Source organism: Opisthocomus hoazin, chromosome 2 (assembly GCF_030867145.1).
Source record: "Opisthocomus hoazin isolate bOpiHoa1 chromosome 2, bOpiHoa1.hap1, whole genome shotgun sequence".
NCBI lineage: Eukaryota > Metazoa > Chordata > Aves > Opisthocomiformes > Opisthocomidae > Opisthocomus > Opisthocomus hoazin.
This window is the reverse complement of record NC_134415.1, coordinates 32,042,617-32,048,616: the sequence shown is the minus strand read 5'-3', so window position 1 is coordinate 32,048,616 and position 6,000 is coordinate 32,042,617.

Genomic DNA, 6,000 nt, shown 5'->3' with positions numbered 1-6,000 from the left:
GTTGCTGGAGGACCCAAAACTGGACAGTGGATATCCAATGTGACCTCACCAGTGCTGCACAGACAGCACACACCTGCTGGGTATATTGATAATGCACCCCTGTAGGTGTTGAACTCCCATGATGAACTTCTTTTGTCCACCAGAATGGCCAGGCCCTTTTCTGCTGGGCTACTCCCAAGCCAGTTGGCTCTCAGCCTGTAGAACCGTATGAGGATAATTTTTCCCATGTGGAGGACTTCACACCTGTCTCTGCTGACCACCACAAGCTTCTCACTGGCCCATTCCTGCAGCTTGCCAAGGCTACTCTGAAGGGCATCTGTGGCCTCCGCTCTGTCAACTGATATCCCCAGTCTGGCATAGTGATCATAGAAAACCACCTGAGGGTGCATTCTGTCCCACCCCCTGAGCCATCAATGAACATATCAAAGAGGACTTCCTCCAGTATCGATCCCTAAACCCTCCTAACAGGGCATCAGTCAGACTTCAAACCAATGAGGTGATACCCTTCAAGTCTGGTGGTACAGTCAGCTTCTCACACATATAGTCTGCCCACCCCATCCACATCTCCCCAGTTATGAGGTTACTGAGGGAAACCCTATCAAAAGCCCTAAAAAAGTCAAGCTTAAATGGAATCCTCCGCTTTCCCCTTGCTCACTAAGCCAGAAGTCAGTGACGTTGGGTCAGACACAATGGAACTTAAAGGCAGAACTTTTGCCTTACTTCAGTCATCAGCAGTCTTCTAAACACCACAGCCTTTCAAATATTTCATAGGGAGTGAGCACATAGTAACATTGGCCAGCCCCCTCGATGCTCAAACACACACCAGCTGGTCCAGTGGACGTGTATACGCCAAGTTTCATTCAGTGGACTTTAACTTGATCTACTGTGGGTAGTCTCCCTCTACCCCCAAACTCTGCTACTAGCCATGGAAGCTTGGGAGATTTGGGGTTTTTCCCACTAAAGGACAAGGTGAAGGAGCCCCTGAGCATCTCAGCCTTTTACCTGACCTTTATCACTAGGTCAATCACCCAGTTCTGCAGCAGGCTCACATTTTCCCTTGTCTTCCTTTTGCTGCTGATGTGCCTGCAGAAGCCCTTTTTGGTGCCCTTCACATTCTCTTTCAGTTGCAACTCCAGCCAAGCTTTGGCCTTCCAGATTCCACTCCCCTACTAAAATACCGACCATCCTCTGCATGAAGTGATGGAACTGCAGCCCAGTGTAGTTTGCTTACAAATCCTCTATTTGTTGAATGTTTTCTAGAAATGCTGTTTAAGGAAGGTGGTTCTTTTTCATCTGTATCTCATCTTTTGAAAGTTGCAAGCACATGCAGGCACCTGTTAAAGCATTTATTTAGCTGGTACCACAGAAAATGCCATTGTTCTAAATTATTCTTTTGTTCTTTGTTGTTAGTTGGCTTGTTTCCACTAACCTCAAATTCGGTGCAGAAGAAAAGGAAAAGTATACACACATACACCTGATAGGAGGGAATCAAACGATTTATTACCTTCATCATGCACATTTGACTGCTAATCCATCTCTCCAGGATTTTCTCTAATATTTTTTAATATTTCAGTTCTGCCTAAGCAACTTCACATGATTATAATAAAAAAACCCCAGTCACTTAATGGAAAAGTTCCTTCCTATTATTCAGATCTGGACTTCCTGCCCCATCCTCCTCTAAAGCAAAATGAAGGGGGCGGGGGGGGGGGGGGAAGGAATGAGAGAAATTAGCCAAAGTTTTATTAATTGCAGTCAGCCCATAAATGATAAATTCAAGGGCATTTTTTTTCTTTTTTAACTTTCCAGATCTAGAAAAAGCAGGTGTTTCTTGCTTTTCAAGCACTTATATTTAGAGTGTCCCAAGATAGTTTTCATACACATAAAGATACCTCTGGTTGTTTTTGATATTGAGTGATTGGTCTCTTCAGTCTTCCAAACTTTCACAATAACTAAGAAGTCTTTCTGAGACATTTTATATCAAAGATATGGCTCTATACCATAAGAAGCTGTTTTAATTACAATATAGTCAGAACTGTACATATTCTGCATAGTTATGTATTACCTCTGTACTTCACTAACATGGTTGATATTATGACAGCTGTATTTAAAGTTGTTAAAATTTGTCTTTAAAATTCCTCTTCTGAGTGTTTATAAATTTGTCAATTTTTTATTGCTGAACTGTTGCATTTATTCTCTACTTTTGGGAAGCTTTGAAGATGTCTGAATCTGATGAATGTACACTTCTGTTATCACAAAGTCCTCTGTTACAAGTGAGATGTGTTTTGTATTTAACAGTTGATTCGTCCAACTGCTCAAAAAGCTGCATGCTTATTTGGGTCATCATTAAATCTGCTCTCTCTCATAAGGGTGTGGAATAGAATTAGGATCCAAATCAGGGCTCAGCTGATGAAAGACTGCCAAAGCACACTGCCACTGCCTCTTCCCCGAATCTCTTTTTCCTTGCTGCAGCATAGGGAAGAAGGCCTGCTAGCCACAGACCTGCCTCTCAGGACCCCCTCCTGGTGACTAGGAAAAGCCCAGGTGAAGGAAAAGCCCATCTTATGACTAGGAAAAACATTGATGACAAAGGAGAAGAGGAGCAGGAACTGCTCCAGGAACTTTCCATGTGTGGGCCAGGATCTAGCTGAGGCACGCTCTTCACACTTGGGACTCTGAATTTTGCCCCTTCTGCACCCTCATGTCAGCTGGGATCCTGAGAAATTTTCAGATATTGTGTCCCAGCTCCCCCCGGCACAGCAACTGGGGCCGATGCCATCCTAGCAGTACTGAGCTTCTTCCTCCAGCCCTTTGTTTCTGCTGAGATATTCAAGGAGGGAAATGAGGTAGGGGTGGGAAGGACTTTCACTGCAATTAATGCTGCAAAATATACCTCTTAAAGGTGATCTTTCAGGTTTTTTTCAGCTCCAAACACTACTCTTACTCCAAGAATATTTAATTGAAATGAATGGGGCATACCGTGACCCTGTGAGACCCTTTTCCATCACAGATGGGTATACAGAGCCACTTACCCACGTGATACCGTCCAGCTACAGGAAAGGGATTCTGCATTTCTTTCATCACAGATATACTCTTCACAGAGTCATCAAGACAGAGGCTGGCACATGGGAGCAGCAGGCCACACGCAGGTACTGAAAGCAGGGACTGATCAGGGGATGCCAGGCTCTCCAGGCTAGGCAGGGCAGCGCTGCAGGGCAAGCAGATGGAGGGACCGCGGCACAAACGGGTATGGTGGGAATGGGTTTCCAGCCCCATCCCCGCACACAGAGGCAGGGGGCAGGGAAGAACGATGGGCAGCTTCACCATCATGAAAACCCAGTCTTGCTCTTTAGAGCTTGCTTTTGTAAGGTGCCTCCATGGGCTCTGTGCTGCTCTCTGTATGGTTCCAGTCATCTTCACCCAAAACTATGAATTATAGATTCAGTGATGGCACCTGGGGAGGAGCAGGACCGAGGAAGAACTCCTCAAGAACGTCACTTCCTCCATGCTCAGGAGCGGTGCATCCCCCTGAGAAAGAAATCAAGCAAAGGAGGCAGGAGACCTGCATGGTTGAACAAGGAGCTTCTAGCAGAGCTCAGGTGGAAGAGAAAGGTCCATGGAACGTGGAAAGAGGGGCAGGGCACTTGGGAAGAATACAGGAATGTGGTCAGAGCATGCAGAGATGCGACGAGGAAGGCCAAAGCCCACCTGGAATTGAATCTGGCAAGGGATGTCAAAAACAACAAGAAGGGCTTCTTCAGCTACATCAGCAGCAAAAGGAAGGCTAGGGACAATGTGGGGCCGCTGCTGAATGAAGCGGGTGTCCTGGTGACGGAGGATGCAGAGAAGGCAGAGTCACTGAACGCCTTCTTTGCTTCAGTCTTCAGTGCCAGGGAAGGCCCTCAGGAATCCCAGGCCCCGGTGGTAAGAGAGGAAGCCTACAGAGAGGATGACTTTCCCTTGGTCGAGGAGGACTGTGTGAGGGATCGCTTAAGCAATCTGGACGTCCACAAATCCATGGGCCCCGATGGAATGCACCCACAAGTGCTGAGGGAGCTGGCGGATGTCGTTGCTGAGCCACTCTCCATCATCTTTGAGAGGTCCTGGAGGACAGGGGAGGTGCCCAAAGACTGGAGAAAAGCCAGTGTCACTCCAATCTTCAAAAAGGGCAAGAAGGAGGACCCAGGGAACTACAGGCCGGTCAGCCTCACCTCCATCCCGGGAAAGATGATGGAGCAACTCATTCTAGAGGTCATCATCAAGCAAGTAGAGGAAAAGAAGGTTATTGGGAGTACTCGACATGGATTCATCAAGGGGAAATCATGCCTGACCAATCTGATAGCTTTCTACGATGGCATGACTGGCTGGGTAGATGAGGGGAGAGCAGTGGATGTTGTCTACCTCGACTTCAGCAAGGCTTTTGACACGGTCTCCCATAACATCCTCCTAGGGAAGCTCAGGAAGTGTGGGCTGGATGAGTGGTCGGTGAAGTGGATAGAGAACTGGCTGAATGGCAGAACTCAGAGGGTTGTCGTCAGCGGCGCTGAGTCTAGTTGGAGGCTGGTAACTAGTGGTGTCCCCCAGGGGTCAGTACTGGGCCCATTCTTGTTCAACTTCTTCATCAATGACCTGGGTGAAGAGTTAGAGTGTACCCTCAGCAAGTTTGCTGATGACACAAAACTGGGAGGAGTGGAGGATACACCAGAAGGCTGTGCTGCCATTCAGCGTGACCTGGACAGGCTGGAAAGCTGGGCAGAGAGGAACCTGATGAGGTTCAACAAAGGCAAATGCAGAGTCCTGCACCTGGGGAGGAACAGCCCCATGCACCAGTACAGCCTTGGGGCGGACCTGATGGAGAGCAGCTCTGTGGAGAGGGACCTGGGTGTCCTGGTGGATGACAGGTTGACCATGAGCCAGCAGTGTGCCCTGGCTGCCAAGAAGGCCAATGGGATCCTGGGGTGCATTAGGAGGAGTGTGGCCAGCAGGTCGAGGGAGGTTCTCCTCCCCCTCTACTCTGTCCTAGTGAGGCCCCATCTGGAGTACTCTGTCCAGTTCTGGGCTCCCCACTTCAAGAAAGATGAAGAGCTACTGGAGAGAGTCCAGCGGAGGGCTACAAGGATGATGAGGGGACTGGAGCATCTCTCCTACGAGGAGAGGCTGAGGGAGCTGGGCTTGTTCAGCCTGAAGAAGAGAAGGCTGTGAGGGGACCTTATAAATGCTTATAAATATCTCAAGGGTGGGTGTCAGGAGGATGGGGCCAAACTCTTTTCAGTGGTGCCCAGAGACAGGACAAGGGGCAACAGGCACAAATTGAAGCTTAGGAAGTTCTGTCTGAACATGAGGAAGAACTTCTTCACTCTGAGGGTGACGGAGCACTGGAAAAGGTTGCCCAGGGAGGTTGTGGAGTCTCCTTCTCTGGAGATATTCAAGACCCGCCTGGACAAGGTCCTGTGCAGCCTGCTGTAGGTGACCCTGCTTCGGCAGGAGGGTTGGACTAGATGACCCACAGAGGTCCCTTCCAACCCCTAACATTCTGTGATTCTGTGATGAAAAGACACAGCGATGGAGATGAGAGGAGGTAACGGCAGTGCTGAAGTGGCTAAAACACAAGAAACGTGTTCTCCAGCAACAGCTGGTGAGCTAATGAACACAAAGTCAAGACGCTCCTCCCTCCAGGAAACTAATGTCGAATTTAACCCTACAGCCACACCTGGGCAGCGTTCAGTGACAATGCTCTTTCCAACTTTTCCCTTTGTTGTTAAGAGTGCTTCAGCTGGTGTCAGACAAATGCCTTCCGAGGTCTCTACGCAGCGCCAAGGTACGGTATCTACTTCAGTTGGCCAGGCCTCCATGTGGTCTCCGCTCCTTCTCTGGTTTCACTCCTTTCATGGATTTTGTCTCTTCACAGACTTCTCCGCTGGTCTTGGCCCCATGGTTTCCCCCAGTCAGACTTGTTCAAAGTTCCACCTGACAGAGTGCACTATTGTCCAAACTTATCAACGT